The sequence below is a fragment of the Perissodus microlepis genome, chromosome 12 (assembly GCF_051167445.1).
Source record: "Perissodus microlepis isolate ML-2025 ecotype Zambia chromosome 12, ASM5116744v1, whole genome shotgun sequence".
Taxonomy (NCBI): domain Eukaryota; kingdom Metazoa; phylum Chordata; class Actinopteri; order Cichliformes; family Cichlidae; genus Perissodus; species Perissodus microlepis.
This window is the reverse complement of record NC_140472.1, coordinates 4,884,288-4,906,276: the sequence shown is the minus strand read 5'-3', so window position 1 is coordinate 4,906,276 and position 21,989 is coordinate 4,884,288. Positions and strand designations below refer to the sequence as shown.

At 42.1% G+C, this 21,989-nt stretch overlaps 1 protein-coding gene across 1 annotated transcript in view; it reads right to left on the bottom strand.

The window, feature by feature from the left end:
* Window positions 1-21,989, bottom strand: part of sema4c (sema domain, immunoglobulin domain (Ig), transmembrane domain (TM) and short cytoplasmic domain, (semaphorin) 4C) — a 111,665-nt gene that overhangs the window by 57,738 nt on the left and 31,938 nt on the right. Inside the window, exon 2 of the mRNA XM_084947562.1 lies at window positions 16,269-16,402. The gene's annotated coding sequence lies outside the window, so the exon portion shown is untranslated. The remainder of the gene's footprint in view (window positions 1-16,268; window positions 16,403-21,989) is intronic.

Sequence of the window (21,989 nt, the reverse complement as noted above, 5' to 3'; positions counted from 1 at the left end):
GTGTTTTAAAAGGTTACAAAATTTTCTAAAGCATTAGATACCAATTATGAAGTTGGAAACTGGGTTGCACAACCTCTTTGAAACACACAGGTCTCAAGAAAAGCATACAAAATACTCTCTTCACAGTATTCTTAACATTTTTTTCTCATGTTTACTATTTCTTTACCTGTTTGTGATTATTTGGGAGACTCTTGGGAACAACTCTAAATGTCATTTTTATGTGCTGGACAGCAGCTGAAATATACAGTACTTCCACACACAGACAAATGCGCGCAAACCACCTGTAAGCGTCCCCCTCTGCACCTGCTGCTGCTGTGCATCAGCGAGCAAAATGGTGCTTTTGATGATGCGTGCTTATTGGAGAAGGGATCCAATTGACTTTTAAACAGGTGCAAAATGTCAAACTTTAACCCAGCACAAAGGCAGAAACCACCTTAGTGTGCTTAGCACGCAGAGTTTTACTCCTTTGCCCACATCTATTCCCACGTGTGAATAATACATTCCAGTGCTGGCAAACAAATATTTGGTCTATTTAGGGGATTGGCAGAGGAGGTAATTGAGATTTAGAGATCTGTGTGTGTGTTTGTATGTGTGTGTGTGTGCGGTTTGAGTGTGTAAGCTCACGTCTGCCCAGTGTGACAGTTATTGATTACACTTTTTAAAAGTATAAAAAAGAGATACCCCCACACCAGCCTTCTCAATTAACACGCCTTTAATTGAGCGTGCTCAAATGCTAGGTTGGGGTGCGGGCTCTCCGAGCTTTGCCATGGCGGGGCTACCAGCTTTATTGGATCGATGCTGGAGGCTTTGGTGTAGCCAACGCTTGAGTGAGCAGAGAAGAGATTGAGATGGCGGTAGAGAAATGGAGAAAGAAGAAGAAAATTTTTTTCCCTCATCATCCAAGGGTTCCATCTCTAGGCTGAGAGGTAACGAAGTGAAGTAGGCATCCCGAAGGCTGGATTAAGCGAAGAAGCAGCATGTAAATACTACAGAGGGGGAACGAGGAGGAACAGAGCGAGATGATGAAGACAGATTCAAAGCTGTCTTGTCTGTCTGCAGAAAAGCTTAAAATTTCTGTATACCTTACTCTCTTTTCCCTCCCCCTTTGTCTGCCACGTCTTTTTTTGATCATCTCCTCTTTAATCTTCTCTGCTATTTCAACAACGGAACTGTTTAGCATAGAAAATATTGCCAGTGAGGTAAAACCGTCTCTTAGCTTGTGTAGTGTTTGCAGTAGAAAGCAGAAGTGCACACTGCAATTCATCCTCGAAGGAAGAACTTGTCACATGGTTAAGCTTCCAAGGCAATCAGTGCAAATATGATCACATGATTGTCTGACAAACTAACAACATGGAGTCGTAACAGTTCAGTGTCCCTAAAAAAGACGAACAAAAAACAACTCAATATTTTGGAATCTTCAAAAAGAAAATCTAACAGGAAGCTGGTTTAGCTCAGTGAGTTGAGCGGGCGACCACGTGGCCTATGACCAAGAACGGCCGGCCCGGGTTTGAACTCGAGCCACAGCCCTTTGCGCATGTCTGCCCCCGATTTCCTGTCTATTCTTCACTAAGTCTATCAAATTTCCCCTTGTGGGACAATTAAAGGATTATTCTATTCTTCTATTCTAAATAAAGCTAAAAAGGTCAAATGTAACTAATTATTTACGTCACATGTGTTCTTTTCTAGTTTTGGAACACGTGACAGCATTAAGTCAAGTCAACACCAGAGAAGTAAAGAGATTTCAATTTTCATATATCAAAATAAACCGTCTCATCTTGTATTGTTGTTTTTCAGAGCTGGCCCAGCAAAGAATCTCTGAACTGTATCCCAGCAGTGTTTGCACTCTCTCGGCCCCTGTGTCGGGTAAGCAGCTCAGCTTCGGTGAGTGCAGACATGCAGAGTCCCTGTACAGTTACAAAAATTATATAATTTGAGCATAAATTTACCAATAATTTTTTTAATGGTAATGCCTAATCTTTGCATTTATACTATCACAGATTAATTTTCTCAAATGCTCATGGTCAAAACATCTTGCTGGAGAATTTTCCAAATTTGTTGTTATTATATTATATTATAGTGAAAAATAATCATTATCAACTTAATAAATACATACCATCCATTCTAATATTTTTATTAAAATTTTAAAACGGCATCACACAGACTTTGTTATTATTGACTTGTAAAAGTTATATATATATATATATATATCATATAATAATATAAAAAAATAAAATATAATATATTTATATCACCCTTTGTGAACTTATAATAGTCACTTTGAAGAACTAGTTTCAAGAGCAGTCAAGTGCAAACATCTTTAAAGTGGAATGTACAATATAGCATTAACTGATACTACAATACCCATAATACATCTCTAAAAACTGCTCGCAAAAGGTCAGACATGCTTTTGAGAAGTGTGTCTCTGTGTGTGTGGTCATGTTTATTGTGTCAGATGGGTGCTTTAACCTCAGTGTACACCAACACGCGGGGACTTGTTTGATTGTGGGGACTTGGTTCTATGGTAAAGCTTAGCATTATGTTTAGTTTGGGGTTTCGTGCGTGTTTGCTCGAGGCTGTGGGAAGCTTTAGAGACGCCTTATCAAACAAGATATCTGGGACGTTTCATTGGATGTAACAGGTTTTATGTAATGAATAGACACCTTGGTCTTTTCTTCCAGTTTACTATAGTTAAGTGACATATCATCAAGTCATACTAATCTATCCCACACATCAATGTATTTGAATGATTTAAGTGCTCTAATAAAAACCATACAATGCTGACAAAGAAAACCAAAGCATTCTCATAAGTGAGAACAAATTGTAAAATATGCACCTGCAGCAGTGTTGTCTATACAGTATTGATGACGACTGAAGAAACACTGAATATTCCAGGCTAATTTGTGGGAAGCTTTACAAAAGGGGTGGTTGAACTCTGCCTGTTCTGTGCTGTTCTTATTTTTTGTGTCATAGGAAGCAAGATTTAGTCCGACTCATTCCCAATGACTGAATTAACTCACTTGCTCTGCCTCTCCCCACGACCTCTTTAAGGTCCTGTGGTGTCGCATAACTCTGCAGGCGGTATCAAATCATCTTTTAGCTGCTGGTGTTGTTGTTGAGCCTGGTTTAGTTAATGAGCTGAGACACGGCAGCTTAATAATATCAGTCAGCGCTCCACAATGGAGGGCTCATTAAAACATACAGAGAAATAGGCCACATGTTCTGATTAGGTTACAGAGCTCCTGCATGGGTCTGTTTTATCTTTGTGTCTGTATTTTTGTTTCTGTGTGTTTTTCGAGTGTGCTTAGAGGTAAGATGAGCCCCTGTAGGGAGAAGCTACATAGCTCTGATACTTCGAAGTGTGTGAACGTCAGCCCTCCTCCGTCCTCTTAGACCGCTTTATCTCTTTTTCCCATTTTCCTCTTCCTGCCCTTCATTTTACCCACCTACCCTTTCCTGGCAGCTTTTTCCTGCCCCAACTGATTGCTAGTCCTTCCAGGCATTGTTTGACTTTTAACCCCAACCTCTGACCTTTTTGCACACTACTTAAAGCCAACATCGCCCACCGCCCTCCACCCAGACACAAGCACACACTTAATGTTGGTTAACCCCCACTACCCCACCCATGCGCAAACACAGACAAGTACACACAGACTCACACAGACAGGATATACTATAGGACAGCCCCCATCCTTCATTCTGCCTTCATTCAAAACGATCACAGAAGCTACCGTCAGCTCCCTTCCTTCCTTCCTTCCTGCTTCTCAACTCCAACCCTGTACCCTCCCCTTTGTCTGCACTTTTTATTGCTCCAACAGCATTTAAAAAAACACACACAAATGAAAATTCTCACAGCTACATAAAGGCTGTTTCACCAAAATGGAAACAAGCTGGATCAAACGATTTCACACCTCATGGACGAAGGGAGTTAAGCCCGACTCAAGGACTTTTATGCTGCGTTCTCTTCACTTTGAAATCATCATAGCAGGAAGCTGGAGCAGTGCTGATGCATTAATGGTCAGATGTGTGGGCTTCTTTTTCTTTTTTTTGTGCCTGCAAAGGCTTATCAACATTCAAAAAGGATGTTTCTTGGTACCAAAACAGTCTTAGTAGGTTGGTCTTTAAAACATCAAGAGCACGGGAACACTGAAACAATGAAATCCAGTAACGAAACCAACATAAAACAATACCTTAGAGTTAATTTGGCTATAGCAATGATTACTAGAAATAACAAAATAATACCTGAAATTATTCTGCAAACACATAATTTGCTTTATATCAGGTTTTAAGATTTTTTTTTACAGTTTTATTTTAGTTTTTTTACGTAGCGCCAGGTCACACAAACAGTCATCTCAAGATACTTCATAGTAAAGAACCTACAACATAAGGGACAGATCAGATGATCCCCTGTGAGGAAGTGCTCTGTCACAGTAGGGAGGAAGTGCTTCCTTGATGTGCAGCTTGTATGAATGAATACCAGCAAAGACAATTACATTTCTATAAGTCTCAGCTATTGCTTGTGATTAGAGCTAACCAGAAAACACAAAATAAACACCTTCAGAGCTCTACATGTTTATAGTGCCGCTGTTGACGTGATAGCAAGCTGACAATGACATTAAGTGCTACTTGCATAAACACAATTTTATTGAAAAAGGCATCTATGTTATGTTCCATAATGACTGGGAATTATCACTTCCAGTCATTATGTAACATAACATAGACTGCCAGTGTCTTTAAACAGGGGAGTATCAGGCAGTGCACCACACCTGAATATAGAAAAACACAATTTATTGATGCACTTTGCACATTTCCTGCACTCCCTTCTTTATTCTCTTATAGATTCTGTTCGTCCTGTGTGTTGTTCGCTATCTCTCTCTTCTCTTTCCCTTCAAACCCCCAACTGATCTGATGGCTACGCCTACCTGGTTCTGCTGGAGGTTAAAAGAGAGTTCTTCCTGTTCACTGCGTTTTCTGACTGGGAAACAGCCAATCATTGGAGAGCTCTCTTAACATTTTAGGGCCACTTTGAACTGGTGCTATATCATTTAGCTGAATGTGAGAAAATGCTTGGCAAAAAATTTATTTTATGGCAAACAGATTCAAGTAATAGACTTTAAACGTTCATTGATGTTGTGGCTCTGACTATTCAAAGAAGGAATTTCTATTCAACAGCTGGCAGATGTTTCCTAAAAGAGGAATAATTTCATTTATGGGTCAGTTCAGCTTCAGCTATGTTCAGATCGAGCTCCCAAAGACATCAAATTAAAATCTTTTTTTCCCCCCCAAAATAACTTTTTTTTTTTGGACATGATTTAGTTTTTTACATGAGATCACCTTATTTCATTTTTATGATTAAAAAACATTCTAAAGGGTTCATAATGGTGTTTTAAACTCTGTGAATACAACAGGGAGCCTTAGAGGAAGCTGTGTCATAAATTATTTTTTTTCTGCTAAAACCTTTTGATTAAACACCAGCCTTTAAAAACACAGGTCGGTTTTTTTAATGGTCTAAATTAATTTCTTAAAGTAATGCTTTAGCTAAATGCCTGGAGTTTAAATGTTTAAAAAAAATTTTGGTGATACATCAAAGGAAAGATTTTAAAGTACGAAGCTTAAGTCCTGAGCAAAATGGTTATAAAAACAAAGCAAAAAATAAATATATCATGTTTCAGTAAACCTGCAAAATTGATGACTTGTGGGGAAGGAAGTCATGGACTTGTTTGCTATTTTATCTCAGTCCTCTAGAGCCATGTGTGCAACCGGACTTTGGAGGAAGGGGGTGGAAGAACCCACTGATCTATGGAAGTACAGTGAGAAGCTAGATCCAGTCCAGAGAGCTGGACCTAACACATCTGATGCAGTGATTTCACTCAGAGTGTGGCACTAATGGAGTAGACACTGACAGTAAAACACACACACACACACACACACATTTCCACTCCATGTGCACTCTCCATCTGAGAGTACACAGACGCAGGTGGTCACTTAAAGCAGGTAGAGTGTGTGCGTGTGCGTATGTGTGTATGAGAGCCCTTCTGGTTTGCATATACGCTTTAAAGCAATATCAAGCATGAGCAAGCCTTCATTTAAGTGACAGAATAACTAGCATATCAGTGAATAGGTGTAAACAAATAAGTGTGCTGAGTCTCTTTATGCTGACCAGCTCACAATAAACAGCTGTGTGTTTTCAGTTGTGTGTGTGTGTGTGTGTGTGTGTGCCGACAGCCTAGGCAGACTGCTGTTGTCGAGCTGGCACAGATGAAAGATAATCAAATGGGGATTTGATCAGCTCCACATAGTGACTTAATGTGTGTGTGTGTATCTGAATGGTGATGGTCTTTCTGATACATCCAATACCTTGTGAACGGCTCCTAAATGCTATTTGAGCTCCTTTAAAGCAGCTGTCATCAGTATGTGAGCCACCCATCAGTTTTCATGCACCTGAGAACATGATTTGCCACAATTTTCTCACAATTAATGATTTGCTAAACAGCGTTAGGGCATCAAGCAGTTCAAAAACATCAAGTTAATGTCATTAACTTTCTTTTCACATGGTGATTGGAATTTACTTCCCATTGTAATTACCCCAATTTGAAGCTGAACTGAGCAACGCATTTGACTTTAAATGACCTCTTTCCACTTGATGGAATAAAAAAAAACACACAAACACACAAATCCTGTGAGAACACAGAGTAACATCCTAGCCTCCATCAGTGCTCACTTCCCCCAGAGCCCTGCTCTTTCATGTCCCTCCCCTGGGAGATTTTGCCAGCCTTCAAAACTCTATCTTTCCTTTCATCCCTACTGTAGCTCCCCCTCATTGGCACAAACTTGTTCCCCCCCCCGTTCTGTTTTGCCGCCTTGTCCGTGTCATGGTCGGCTGGTCAGGCGTGGTCGGCTTATAATTCTTTAATCGCCCCTCTGATCTCTTCCATCAGTGCCAGGGGCTCCAGCTGATTACAGATGAAATGGATCTGATTTGGACTCTGACTGCGGGCCAAACACCTGCTCAGACCCGAGGAACTGATAGAAGAGGAGGTCAAGGCGAGATGAAACCAGATGCGCTGACGTGCAGACGCTGACGACAGCAGGACCATCTGTGCCTTTGGTCTGCGACAGCGTATACACGGTTGATGGAAGCAGACTGTGGACGAAAGACTTGGGGATTGAGCGTGGCCATTTAACACCTACAGATTTCTCAGTGCAAGCCGTGACAACACCTGAACCCTGATTCGAGTCAGTCACGTGATGTAACGGTTGCAAATATTTAAAAAAAATTCGAAGGTAAATTGAGCTCAATCATTTTAACATGCAAGCTCCCGATCACAAATTAAAGCTGCAAGACTAAATATTTTAGATCAACAATGGATCAAACAGATACATGCATTTGGAAGGGATTACCATCCTAATGAACTCATGGAGACCTGACACGGGAGCTGCAGTTCCCCCCTCAGCTTTGGAGGCATTTTAGCATCTTTTAGCTAATTGTTTTGCTTTCAGGGCTTGCAGCTTTAATGTTTTAATTGAGGCTCACCCGTCTTATCAGCTTTGTTGCCATCCACAGCAGGTAGCAGCAAATGATTTAGCAGCTACGGCTTCAGATATTTCACTGAAGAAGATAGAAAATAAACAACAGCTAGAAGGAAAGTGAATATTGGATATTCATGAAGTGACAGCTACAACTTCAAATGAATGCTAATGCTCCTCCGTGTCTGCAGGATGTTTAAATAGGCAATTGTATGCTAACACAGTAGCTGTATCAAATATATTTTGAGGGGTATCTGACTGAATCTATGAAATCCCTTTGCAGCAATCATTATCTCCCTCAAGGAGATGGCAACCAACCTAAGACAACATCTCAAGTTTAAATTATAGTGGGGAGTTTTCACTGCATATAAATGGCTTTAATCACCGGTACTCCACCCTGTGCCCTTGAGGTCCAGAGTTTAATCCCGACCAATCACTAAAACAGTTAATTGCATCACTGCGTCAGCTTCTGTGGTAAAATCCATAAAATGAGAAAACCTTGTCAAGATCATAAAATTCAAGAAAAAAAATGTATGTACTTGTATAGCACAGCTGGACTACACTTTAAAAGTGATATATTAATCCGGGTGAATGCAAAGATAAGGAAAAACAATCCAGCTGGGGTTGACAAAGATGTGCTACAGGAAAACTGATGGCATAGAACAGGGATGGGCAACTCCAGGCCTCAGGTGCCGGTGTCCTGCAGGTTTTATATATCACCCTGGGTCAACACACCTGAATCAAATGATTAGTTCATTACCAGGCCTCTGGAGAACTACAAGACATGTTGAGGAGGTCATTTAGCCATTTGAATCAGCTGTGTTGAATCAAGGACACATCTAAAACCTGCCGGACACCGCCACTCGAGGCCTGGAGTTGCCTACCCCTCGCATAGACTGTACATAAAAGACGTGTTGAATGTTACACTAATGGAAGAAGCCCTGGTGTGAAACCTGGTTAGATCAGTTTTGCTGTAGCCATCCGGGCGTGTCACAAAGCGTATACTGTTTTTTCTTCTTTTTCTCGACTCCCACCTGGGCCATTATTTACCAAACGAACATCATGTTCTATTCAATAAACCACTAAGTGTTTATTGAGGTCATAGAGTGTGGCAAATGGGACCTTTTCCCATCCAGCTCCAGTATCACCTGACTTATTCAAGGACTAGAGGAGGCGGGCCCTGCTGGCTAAATGAAGCTAAATCTGCTGGTCCACCAAAATGCTCATGCCAGGCATAAATAAGACTGACAACACTTATTCCATTTACAGAACACCTAGCTGCCCCTCACTGAGTCTGGTTCTACCAGAGGTTTCTTCCTGTTAAAAGGGAGTTTTTCCTTCCCGCTGTCACTAAGTGTTGTCTCATAAGGGAGTCATATCACTGTTGAGGTTTTGTCTCTCGATTGTAGGGTCTTTAGGACATTGAAGTGATTGTTGTTCTGATTTGGCACTATATAAATAAAACTGAATTCAATTGAATATATTAGCACATTTATATAATCTATTGTTAAGCTGAAGGCTCTTTGCTCCTCCAGCTTTCTGGTCAACCCATCGATTAAGAAAATTATATCAAAAATGGTCAACTAAACATGAACTTGAAATCTAAAACGACAGTTTAAAGTTTATCTACCGTTTGCCTCGGTTGTGGGTGTATTGATCTGTTGGCTGTCTGTTTAAGTAGCACTGCGTGCTCTAGCTATTTTCAGTGTGCATCTAGGTCAGTAAGAGATTTATTGTAATCCTTTAACCTGAAACTAGGTTTTTAATTTACATGACATTTAAGAAATGTGATTACCGCAGCAAGTCAACAATAACCAGGTTATTTATGCACGGGCAGACACACTGTCTGTTTTTCTCTCTCCCAGCCTCTCCATCTAACTCTCTCTCTCTCCTTTTTTTCTCTGGATGACCTTGTGCTGAGAGCCCGGCTGTGTTGTTTCTGACAAGCACACATGACTGCAGCGAGGAAACGGTAAAATCCACGTGCACTCTGCCCTGCCGTGACCTGCCTGCCCTGTGTGCAGGCCCAGGGGATGCTGGGATAGTGCAGTCTGACCTGTCATACAAAAGTGTGCGCACACTCGTCCACGATTACTGTTTGGTCACAGGTCAATCCGCCTTGCTCGGCGGTGGACCGGTTTGTGAATGGAAGGCTGAAACAAACGTGGACACAAAGAAACAATTTTGGGCTCGTTTGTTTTTTTGTATATATCTATGTACTTCTTGAAATGGAAAGCACACGTGTATTCCAACGCATGAATTCATGTGCCCAATAAACACAGGTGCTGTACGCACATACAAAACAATAACAGGGATGATTTATCACGTGTCGTTAAGTACTCCGGCAGTTGCGCACATTCATTTATTTCAGAGTTACCACTCACATATGTTGCAACCTGCTCCTCACACACCAGCGCACTAATCAAATCACTCAGGCAAATAGGCTCGTTGTTCCCTGCCAGCCAGATTCAGACAAACAAAAAATCTGATAAACTTTCTCTGTTGTATTTCAGAGCTCATTAAAAAGTATTCACCGCTGTATGATTCCGCGCTGTAATCAGCTCTGAATAATAGAAATGGTCGTATTGACGCCTGTGGGCACCCGATGTTCTGTCTCATTTCAGAACAACAACTGCAGGGCATATGAATGCAAACTACACTACGTGCACAACACACACACACACACACACACACACACAGAAACACACGCACTGTCTCCCCTTCTCTCTGGCTGCCACTTGCTGAAATACTCTCAGTGTATTCTAGCTTGGGGGAACCACCTACTATGCTCCTAGGGGGGCTAATTGTCCAGTAGCACTCCTTTGCTTTCCCTCCCACTCTCTCTGTCCTCTCCCTTCTCCTCAGGTCTGTACTTTCGGGAAGAGCTCAGCAGTTCATGCTGAGCCCAGAGCCCTGGATCCCAGTGAGGTGCCATAGGGCATAAAGGTTGCACCTAGCTGGACTCCTATATGAGCGGCCCACACATCTCTGCGGTGGTGGGAAGGTGGGGAGGGTGGACACTGACGGAGACATAAGTGGAATGACAGACGATATTTGTCTAGGACTGAACGGGTGAGACACGACTGTTGTGTAAACGTTTAGGTTTATGATAAGTTCTCTTCTCTGGGATTTAAATTTGTTTTTCTTTTTTTGTTATTGACATCTAAAATTGCCAGCTGCATGTCAAACGCTAACTGTGGTCATTTTTCTGTATAGTTACTTTTTCTAGAATTTACGTCACAAGTCTGAATGCATGGCATAGATAGGCATACACAAGACCACAACTGGGTGCATGTCTACTCTTTATTGAGTTGCCCTAATAAACAAATACATGATTGGAGAATGTCCTAAACAGCAGAGAGAGGGGAAAAAAAACCATTTGTCATGAGATGTCATCTTTTAGCCTCTTTCTCACCAAAGCCACAAAGCTGCTTCTCTAGAAAAATGGTTATAAATGTCAAACAGGCTTTTTATAGCACACAGGACAAACATCAGACCTTTTACAGATTTCAGCACCAAAACTGGTCCATAAACATCACAGAGAGAGGAAAATACACAGTTTACATTCTTTTTAGTTGATGGAGGCATGAAAACACATGACCTTTGTTGAGTTCAATTCAATTCAAATCAATTCAAATCAATTCAATTCAATTGTATTTTTAGGGCCAAATTACAACAACAGTTGCCTCAAGGGGCTTTATATTATATGGTAAAGACCCTATAATAATAGAGAAAAAAACCCCAACAATCAGACAATTCCCTATGAGCAAGCACTTGGTGACAGTGGGAAGGAAGAACTCCCTTTTAACAGGAAGAAACCTCCAGCAGAACCAGGCTCAGGGAGGGGCAGTCATCTGTCACAGCCAGCTCCAAATGGTGTAAAAACTGTGTAACAGTAACACTGGTTGAAGGGTGTATCTCCCATCTTTTCTATATTGTACTTGGTTTTTATAAATGATAATTCTGATATATCAGTAAATAGCTAATATCAGCCAATATATGGTCTGACTGACTGTCAGGACTGATTTAAATGACAATTTAATGACATAATCCAAGTTTTTACAAAACAAAATTAACAGGAGCTTAAAGCTGTTCCTAGAAGTCTTTGTTTTTGTTACATACCTGCCACAACAAATGTCAAAAGCTATCAAACTCTCTGCTACTTAAAGGTAATGCTAGCATCTAGTGTGTCATACTTTAGTTCTACTTGTCATTCCATTTAAATTGCTGACTGAAAAACAACAAATGTTAAGAGACTCTTTCCCACGAATCCACAACAATGAAGGTACCCTTGAGAAATGCACTTAACCCAGCTAGAGACACAGTATGTTCAGCGACTGAGAGAAGGGATAATGAAAGGCAGCTTTTGGTACTGGGCAGTTCCCAATGGCTAAACTTAGCAAACTGTGGTTCTACCGGGCAGCTCCCAGGAATGAATGAGCATTACTGTAAAAAATGCAAAGCAGGACATTTTGGAAGAAGCGTGTGCACACTCAGCAGAAGCAAAAGCTATTGGATCGGTAAGCGAAATCAACAGTCATCAGCTAAAAATGCACCTGGCAGACATGTAGCGGAGACAGAGATTTATTTATGAGAAGGAAGGATGAGTGAAAGGTGAGAAGAGTGAGAAGAGAGTAGTGGGCCTTGATGGGCTAACCCAGGGTCTATTAGAGCCTGATTGGAACCATTAGGAGAGAAAGGCGATACACGAGTCTCGTGCAGGGCCCCTCCGGCCCAGCACTGCATTAACCACAGCCTGCTCTCTACTTTGTTGAACACACGGGCTGATCGATAGCAATGAGGAGGAAGGAGGGGTAGGAGGTGGTGAAGCGAGGAGATGGGAGGAGGGGAGAAACGAGGTCCAGGTTTACGGGAAGATAAGCTGGGATCAATAGAGAGACACGGACTGCTGCGGCGTGGAGAGAGAGGACAGAGGCATGCCAGATGCAGCGGGTTCACACTCGTTCACCTCATCAAACTTGATGGAGGGGAACCTGCGTGCGAGTGTGTGTAAAAGTGTGTGTGACAGGGCATTTGGGCAAGATTCATCTCTCGCCTGTCTGAATATAACCAATGACCGCGTCATATAAACGTTCAAATAACAAGCACGGCAGGGTTGGCGTGATTGTGCGGAGGCTACCAGCATGGCCTCACAGAAAGAAGAAGTTTGAATTTTAATCCTGCTTATCAGCTGCGGCTGTCTGCATTTGCATGTCCTTCCTGCGTCCGTTAATTGATTCCAAAATCGCTGCAGGTGTAGATGTGCGTTTGAAAGGTTGGACAAGCAGTTACGAAAATAGATGGGTAGATCATAGTTGTGGCTGGCATAAATGAAGGACAAAAGTAAAGTTTGGATAAATAATGAGAAATTTCCTACTAAATTCTGCAGTTGCAGTAAAAATGCAGTTGCATATACACTGCAGTTAAACTCAACACTTCTTAAAGAGGCTCTGTATTTTTATTCTTGTACATTTGCAAATTTGTGTTTGCTTTAGACCCTCAGTTATCCTACATCCTGCACCCCTCTGACTGGCTGTCCCTTGCAAACAGAAGGTTTGAATAGCACTTCTAGGCTATCTTCTCTCTCTGACATAAAACAGAGCCAAAAACAGAAAAAAACTGTCAGAAATCGAATGTTTAGAGCAGTCTGAACTTACCTCACTGTTTAAAATTTTGTCCACATGAGCATCTGCCAGTGTAACAGGATGCATATGACAGAAAACGAGACAAAGCAAAACGGGTCCACTTCAAAGATTGTTCTCATATTAAAAACCAACAGAGCTGTTCAAAAGCCAACACTCTTTAGGCTAGTGCAAAAGCTTTTAATGTGAAGCTTTGTTGTGAAAAGTGTCGAGATAAAAAAGAAAGTAACATAAAAGCAGAAGCAGTTGGAATTAATTAGTAGTTAGCGTTTTACTTTAAGCTGTGTGTGAAAAAAGACACATTCGCCTTTATATAATGAGGCCGAACCTCCTCATTATATAAAGTGTATTGTATAATATGATGCATCGCTTTGCAGCTGACGGGCGCCATTCTAAGTCATGCTAAGCACTAGTATGTGATTTTTATTAACAGTGGACAAAGCCAGAATAACCCTTTCCCCATTTCTATGTATTTCTCCTGTGCTAAGTTAATTGGACAGTGGCTTTATTTAGCTTATTGCTCAAAATGTCAAGCTATTCCTTTAACTATCCACTAATGAATTCCAATGCTTTCTATTTTGTTTTCTTTAGTCCCATTAAGGACCTAAGATTTCCTGCAGATCCTTCTCATTAAAAGCATACCAAGAAAGGATTACACGTCTTTACAGTAAATGCTGGAGGGCTATCAACGTGAAACATTTCTGCAGGAAGTGTTGAGTTGGAAATTGGAAAGGATTGGACAAAACAAGCGAATCAAAAGGGGATTTCTGTAAGCAAAGAGAAATGAGTACGACATGACTCTTGCCGTACTGATGGAATTCGTAGGGAGGAAATGTCATTACAGCGAATTTATCGGTGTCACAGTTTAACACAGAAAAGTGCTGAGTCTGCGTTAATTGCAAACAGCATGAGCAGCAAATTAAAGAGGAGGTAGCCGAACGTAGGCCTGTTTTTCGGTAAAGGCCGGCTTTGTTGTATTAAAAAAAATCAGTTCAGTGTTCATTGAATTTATTGTGGTGTCCTACACGCGGCTCAGGGAGCAGGTTTGTGTTGCGGGTGTTTGCATTTAAGCGCAACACATTTATCTGTGCATACCCGACACCTGTCAGGCTGGCACGATGTGCATAACCTCTGCCTGCACGGTGCATGTATTTTTCTCCTCTTCCTCCTTCTATCGCTCTTTCAATCTCTCTTCTCCCCTCCTCTGCTACCCCTCTACTCCCCCCAGCTCCTGTGATGGCACGCTGTCAGAGAAAAAGCTATTTATGATCGGCAACCAATATCCTCGCAGAGATAAACACACACTGTGAGAGTGATAGGTAGAAAGAGAGGGAGCACCAGAATTATTAGAGAGAACAAGGGATAAGCGAGACGCGATAGTGCAGGAAAGAAACCTGCAGAAGACAAAAAAAGAGAAAGGAGGAACGTTGCCCTGGGCTGATTACTCACAGCTCTGTGTTTATGAGTACACATGATCTGGTTGATATCAAGGTATACAAGTGCATATGTGCATGTTTAAACAAGTTCCCTCTTTGGCCAGTGCGTGTCTAAATTCTGGGAAGAGCAAGTTGGGATACAAATTACTTTTTTTATCGGAGGCAATTTACTCGAGTCTGCTGTGCCTCTCACTCGCTCGATCAAGCTGACAACTGATTGTAAATGAGAGAGCCCTTCATCTTACACACATCAGACAAGAGGTGACCACCCACTGAAACACAAACACACGCACATAGTGACATCCAGCGTTCTATGACAAGGGCACGGGTTTTGCTTTCAGAAGTAAACAGAGCACAGTGAGGTGGTTACAGAAATAACCTTGGGTTCTATGAGTGGAAGAGCAGCCATCTAATGTTCATACCCTGATTACACTGATGATACTCAACTGCAGCACCATAATATGCAAACGAGCCAAAGAGAACTGCTTAGTTATTTAACATGCTTTACAGCTACAATTAGGAAATATTTTTGCTAGGCTACCAACCGCTACTGTTTTTGTCTTGTATGCTAAGACAAGCTAATCTATTCCTTTATTAATCCATCACTTTATTCTGAACTAAGAGCCAAAAGAGTGGCCTCATTGTGGTCATCTGAGTCCAATTACTTCAATTGTCCTGTTCCCAGTATATTTACGTTATTGTTTGCTTACTTTTCCCTACAGATCCCTAAAGATCCCTAAAACTTCCACTAATCAGATGATCATGGCAGCCCGTTTGTAGCCTGAGAAGTGATACCGAAGCGATCGTATTAGTAAGCGATTGTACCGCTACGATTGTTGTGAGCATTTTAAAACAACTTTACATTTTAAAAATTGAAACCCAACAAAGATCTGTGAAGTTTCATCAACTTCTCTCATCTGATTTTAATCTGCTGGAACACTCAGATTTCAGAGCAAATCAAACTAAAATTACTAAGGCAGAAATTCCAACCTTGTACTTTTGTTGCATTCAGCCTCAGAAGACGGAAATAACGATAAAAGCTATCGTCAGTAAACCTAACCTTTAAATTCTGTGCACAGCTTGTCAGATTCAATCATCCATTTCTCTTTTCTCCTTCTCTTTCTTTTCTCCCTTTGTTTTCCACTTTTCAACTTTCAGATAAATATGGCCGCCTTTCCTTCCACTTGCACATACACAGTCAGGACAAGCCGCAAACGCTACGCGCACACGTACACAGATACACTTTGTTACAGACATAACCTTCAGTGTCTTTCTTAACGAAATGCTTTGAAATCTGAAATCCAATATCCTGCCTAAATTCAGCTTTTTCTTTCTTTTTTGGTCACCTTTCTTTTTCTCCTCTGTCATACATTTTCTCCATTTTCTTTGTCTCGCTGCAGAATAATTTCTTTCTGGGAGTTCCTGAAAATGGTTGTAATTTCCACGTCCTGTTTTGACAACTGCTACCCCCCCCCCCCACCCCCCCGCATGGTTTTTCTTTTTCTGCTTATATTCACTTTCTTATTTCTTTTGATTCCTCGCTCATTTTACATGCCCCCCATTCCTCCTCCTGTTCTATTCTCTGATTCATGCTGTCAGTGAGAGATAGAAAAAGATGCCGCTGTGTTTTTCTTCTCCCCCCTTTGTTCTGTTTTTACTTTCTTACTTGTTTTTCTTCTCCTCCCTCGCGCGTCCGTGTGCTCTCGTCGTAATCTCTCCTTCAGATGTTTTTTCGCTCTGTCTTGTCTTCGTTGTGAATGTTGACTAGAGACAGACGTCGCACATGAAGGTCACATTGGGCTAAAGGAGAAGAAGAGGAGAGATGTAATGAGTGGCAGTGCTGGATGTTGGGGGTGGATATGTGAGACTGACAGGTCAGCTTTAATCATTTTAATGTCTCTGTCAGACAAGACCTGCTACTGCACATAATTAGAGGTCTCCACACACACACACATTGAAAACTGTAAATATACTTCCTACCTGCACATCCACGTACATGAAACATGAAAATCCTGATCAAACAAATATGTGCCACTTGGTGGTTTTTGTGTGTGAAATTTGTGGTTTTGGAAACTGAAGTTTAGGCCTAGTTAGTTACCTACTCTTGAAGACAAGCTAACACAAGCGGAAACATGCTAGTAAACCACAACAGAGAGCCAGCATGACAATGTAGTACATTTTACACACTATCCTTCATAACCGTAACTTACTCTGTAACTTCCTGTAAGAGTTTTGTTTTAATCACCAGATTTAGGCTTCAAATATAGGATTTTTAAGACTGATAGTGACAATAATGTGATAACATTAATATTCAAAATATTCAATCTTAGGATATAATATCCAATATTTCTTTTTCTTTCAGACATACACAACACTAACAGATTTTTCTGACATGTGTATAGTTACTTATTTATTCATTGTTGTGTGGCATATGTTGCCACCAGGGAAGTTGCAGACTGCACCCTGGTGGACAAAATAGGCAACGTTGAAACTCACAACATAGTTGAAGGGTGTTTCTTTGATCTCTTCTGTACTTTTTAAATGTTTAATTATTTGGCACTTACAAGTGATGATACTGACAGATCAGCAAATAACTAAAATGAGCCGATAATATCAGTCGACTGGTAAATTGGTTGGGCTCCACTGGCCACATCCTAAATAGGTAAATTTTCCAAAACAAAAAGGATACTCAAACAAAATAAAGTCTCTTGCAGTTTTCTATTAAAAGATTTTACAAATGAATGTTCCAAACAAGCAAATGTGCTACAAAAAGAGGCAAATGCTAACCATCTCTAACTTTACCTGGGGTGTGCTAAGCAGTCATTATCACAAACATACCTACAGGTTTCACATACACAAATAAAAAATGCTGAAAGAGATACAGAGTAATAAATGACTTAACAGAAGCTGAGCCCAGACGTGAGCTCAAGACAGCTAGCTTTGCAAGAAACAGAATAAATTTGAGCAGTCTGCTTTACACTGTACCACTGAATGCTCCTTCATATGAACAGTATGAAGTGAGTGTGAAGATTAGGCTTGGAGCTAAGTTCCATGCACAGAGATAATTGCTTGACTCAATTTTACTGCAAGGTTTTTCTGGTTTTGATCACAAGATCTTAGACATGAAAAATAAAGCCACACACACACACACACACACACACACACACACACACACACACACACACACACACACGCCCCTGATCCCTCGAGGCTCACATTCACAGGTTCCCATAGTTCATAGTGCAGATCACATAACTGACTACAGCGCCTTCGCCAGTGCGTGCCGGGATTTGTGTGTGTGTGTGAGCAGAAGCTGAGATTCATGTCAACATCAATGGCTCACTAATCACAATGAGGGCGCCAAGGGCCAAGCAGATGCTGTCAGTAGCGTATGGGCCGGCTAGTGTTACAAAGAGGGAGCACACAAAGCCAAGGCCCAAACCTCTGACACCATCATACTTCATTCCCTACTGCCAATAAACTAGAAACTGAAAACTCTGCTACACTCGATGAACACTGTGCTCCACTGTATCGACTGGAAAAGTTGTGATGTTCATCAAACTTTATTGAACCAAACACACGCACACATACAAAAATTAAACTGTGCACAGAACCTTGGCATAACTCCCCCAAAAAGGAAAAAGTCAATCTTCGAGAAACTTCTCAAATTTAGAATAGAATAGAATAGAATAGAATTCAACTTTATTGTCATTGCACATGCACAGGTACAGGGCAACGAAATGCTGTTTGCATCCATCCAGAAGTGCTTTAGTGATATAGATATATTACAATATATATTAGCAATAATATAGATATGTAAGTATATTACAGAAATGGGTCTATTATGGTATGTTATAATGTACACGGTATGAAGTATGTTGTGAATATTCTATAACTATAGGTATGTACAGGCTGTAGTGAGTACAAGCTATGTGCAGGCTATGAACAGGATATAAATATGAAAAACTATACAGAATATGAAATAAATAACTTTACAGAAATCTGAGATATACAGTTATACAGAAATGGGAACTATGCAAGTTGTAAACAGTTGTAGGGTTAAAAAATTATCGTATGTACAGAATGATTATTTACAGAGCTATACAGTAGTGCAGTTAAGATAAATTAGATATGTGGATAATTTCTACAGTATCTATATAAAGTGCTAGTGGTTGTGAGTGGTGGTTCAGTCCATGTTATTATTGTGTGTTTGAGGGTACAGTTGTCCATTGTGGGTGTGTGTATGTTCAGTCCATGTGTTAACGTGGGTCAGATGTCAGGAGGCAGAGTTCAGGAGTCTGACAGCTGTGGGGAAGAAGCTGTTCCGGTACCTGGTGGTCTTAGTCCGGAGGCTCCTGTAGCGCCTCCCAGAGGGCAGGAGGGTGAAGAGTCCATGTGATGGGTGACTGGGGTCTCTGATGATTTTCCCAGCCCTTTTCAGACACCGCTTCCTGTAGATGTCTTTTATGGCAGGAAGCGGTGCTCCGGCGATGCGCTGGGCAGTTTTCACGACCCTCTGCAACGCCTTCCGGTCCGAGGCAGAGCAGTTCCCGTGCCAGACTGTTATACAGTTGGTCAGGATGCTCTCGATGGTGCAACGATAGAAGTTCACCAGGATGTCTGAGGACAGGTGGTTCTTCCTCAGAGTCCTCAAGAAGAAGAGGCGCTGGTGAGCCTTCTTGACCAGCTTGGAGCAGTTGGTCGTCCAGGTGAGATCCTCGGAGATGTGGACTCCCAGGAACTTGAAGCTGCTCACACGCTCCACAGCCGTCCCCTTAATGTGGATGGGTGGATGTGGGTCAGCATTCCTCCTGTAGTCCACGATGAGCTCCTTGGTCTTCTCGGTGTTAAGCAGCAGGTTGTTTGTGTCGCACCACTCAGCCAGACGATCCACCTCCTCCCTGTAGGCGGCCTCATCGTTGTCACTGATGAAGCCAATCACCGTGGTGTCATCTGCAAACTTAATGATGGTGTTGGAACCATCCGCAGGTCTGCAGTCGTGGGTGAAGAGGGAGTAGAGGAAAGGGCTCATCACACAGCCTTGTGGTACACCGGTGTTCATTGTGATGGTAGATGAGCAGTGGTTATCCAGCCGGACATGTTGGGGGCGGTTGGTCAGGAAGTCCAGTAACCATTTGCAGATGAGGGAACTGATGCCCAGGTCTGTCAGTTTCCTGATGAGTTGTGAGGGGTGGATTGTATTGAACGCTGAACTGAAGTCTATAAACAGCATTCTGGTGTAGGTGTTGTTGTTGTCCAGGTGTGAGAAGACAGAGTGCAGTGCGATGGAGACTGCATCCTCTGTGCTCCTGTTCTGGCGGTATGCGAATTGGTGGGGGTCCAGGGTGGGGGGGAGACAGGATTTGAAGTGTGCTAGGACCAGCTGCTCTAAGCACTTAGTGATGATGGGGGTGAGTGCTACTGGGCGGTAGTCATTGAGGCAAGATGGGTTGGAGTTTTTGGGTATCGGGACGATGGAGGTGGATTTGAAGCAGGCCGGTACCACAGCGTGGGCCAAGGACAGGTTGAATATGTCTGTCAGCACTCCTGCAAGCTCCCCAGAACACGCTCTGAGAACACGCCCGGGTATGCCATCAGGGCCTGCAGCCTTGTGGACATTGATCCTGCTCAGCACCGCTCCTACATCGGTGGGGGAGAGAGTCAGAGGTTGGTGGTCTGGCGTCACGTCTGCTTTGGTTTCGGGGTTCCCTCGCTCAAAACGAGCATAAAAGTTGTTGAGCTCGTTGAGGAAGGAGACATCAGAGGATGCGGGGGAGGGTTTGGTGGTCCTGTAGTCTGTGATGGTCTGGAGTCCTTGCCACATGCGTCAGGGGTTGGAGTTGGAGAAGTGTTCTTCTACCTTCTTTTTGTAATGGTGTTTGGCTTTTTTGATGCCCTTCTTTAGATTAGCCCTGGCTGTGCTGTAGGCGTGTGCATCTCCTGACCTAAAGGCGGTGTTGCGGGCCTTCAGGAGGAGACGAACATCCCGGTTCATCCAAGGCTTCTGGTTGCCAAAAATTTAAACTTTTTGGCAAATTTATGGGAATATTGTGACAACCTTGAGACTGTGAATTCTCTTATGTAAAAGCAGAACTCTAAAACCTTTCATGACCAAAAAATCAACCATGTTGTAATCTTCGTTCAAAGACATTTTTAAAGCTACCCAGTTGATTATTATACGGATAATAAGTAGGAGAATCTTCTTAAACCATAAAGATGAATGGAATCCTTCATGTTTTTTTATTGGCCGGTGAAGATATGAAACCTGCTACTGACATGACTTTGTAAAGGAGGAGAACACCCAAAGACAGGATGAAACTCTTCTGTTGGTTTCAAGGAAGTAAAGAAGCAAGTTAGGTAAAAGTCTGAAACTCTGTTTGATGGCAGGTCCTTTAAAATCAAGTTAGGTTGATTGAATGTGCTGGAAAGCAAATTTAGACTTAATCGGAAACCTCACGCCACTGAGTAATCCGCCATATGAGCATTTCTGTGTGTATATGTGTGTCGACTGCTTCTGGTAGAGCATTTAACCCTCTGGTGACCGCCTCCACCTGGGACTGAACCGACAGCATGTCTGTTGAAACCGTAACAGCAGCAGAATCACTTTAGCTGTTATTGGGGGGAGAAAAATCTCCAAAATGAAATATAGCATTGCTACTAAGGTCACTGGCTCTGTTACCTACAGAGCAGGATGAATTCAAACCCATGCACATGTGATTATGTGACAGCACAGCAGCACGCTGTCCATCTCTGGTGTATTTTTCCTAAATAAGTAAGTCATCCAGACCTCAGCTTTCCACTGGCTTCATCCAGGAGAAAGCAGCAGCCAAATCCCTGCAAGTCCACACAGACATAAATGTGCAAAAACATCTACACATTAACTAAAGCACACACACACATACACACACATGCACACGTGAGGCCAAAAACTAGGAGGAAGAGGAGTGGAGGAGGAGGTCTGGCTAAATAGCAGGATTTCAAGAACATCTGCACACGCATACACATGGACACACACCTCAAGCCGCTGGCTGCCTGTGTATTTGACAGGCAGCACAGTGAGTGGCTGTGTGGAAGCCAGCCAGCTGCTTGTGAATCAGCAATGACTAACAGTTTACACCTGCACTTTCTGAGCTAATCGCCTGCATGCTTATTGTAAATATACATACACTATGTACTTGTGCGCATGTGGGTGGATGTACCGCGCCTGTGTGTGTGCCAGCACCTGTATCTGTGTTCACGTGTTTGCCTGCATGCCACCACAATGAGTTTTCCCCATCAGGCTCAATTGTGACAGCCTGGGCCTCTAATTGCTTAGCTGCAAATTTGACATTGTCTAAGCTGGCAGCACCCTGATGAGTTGAATAAAAGTGGAGCGACGTCGTACCCG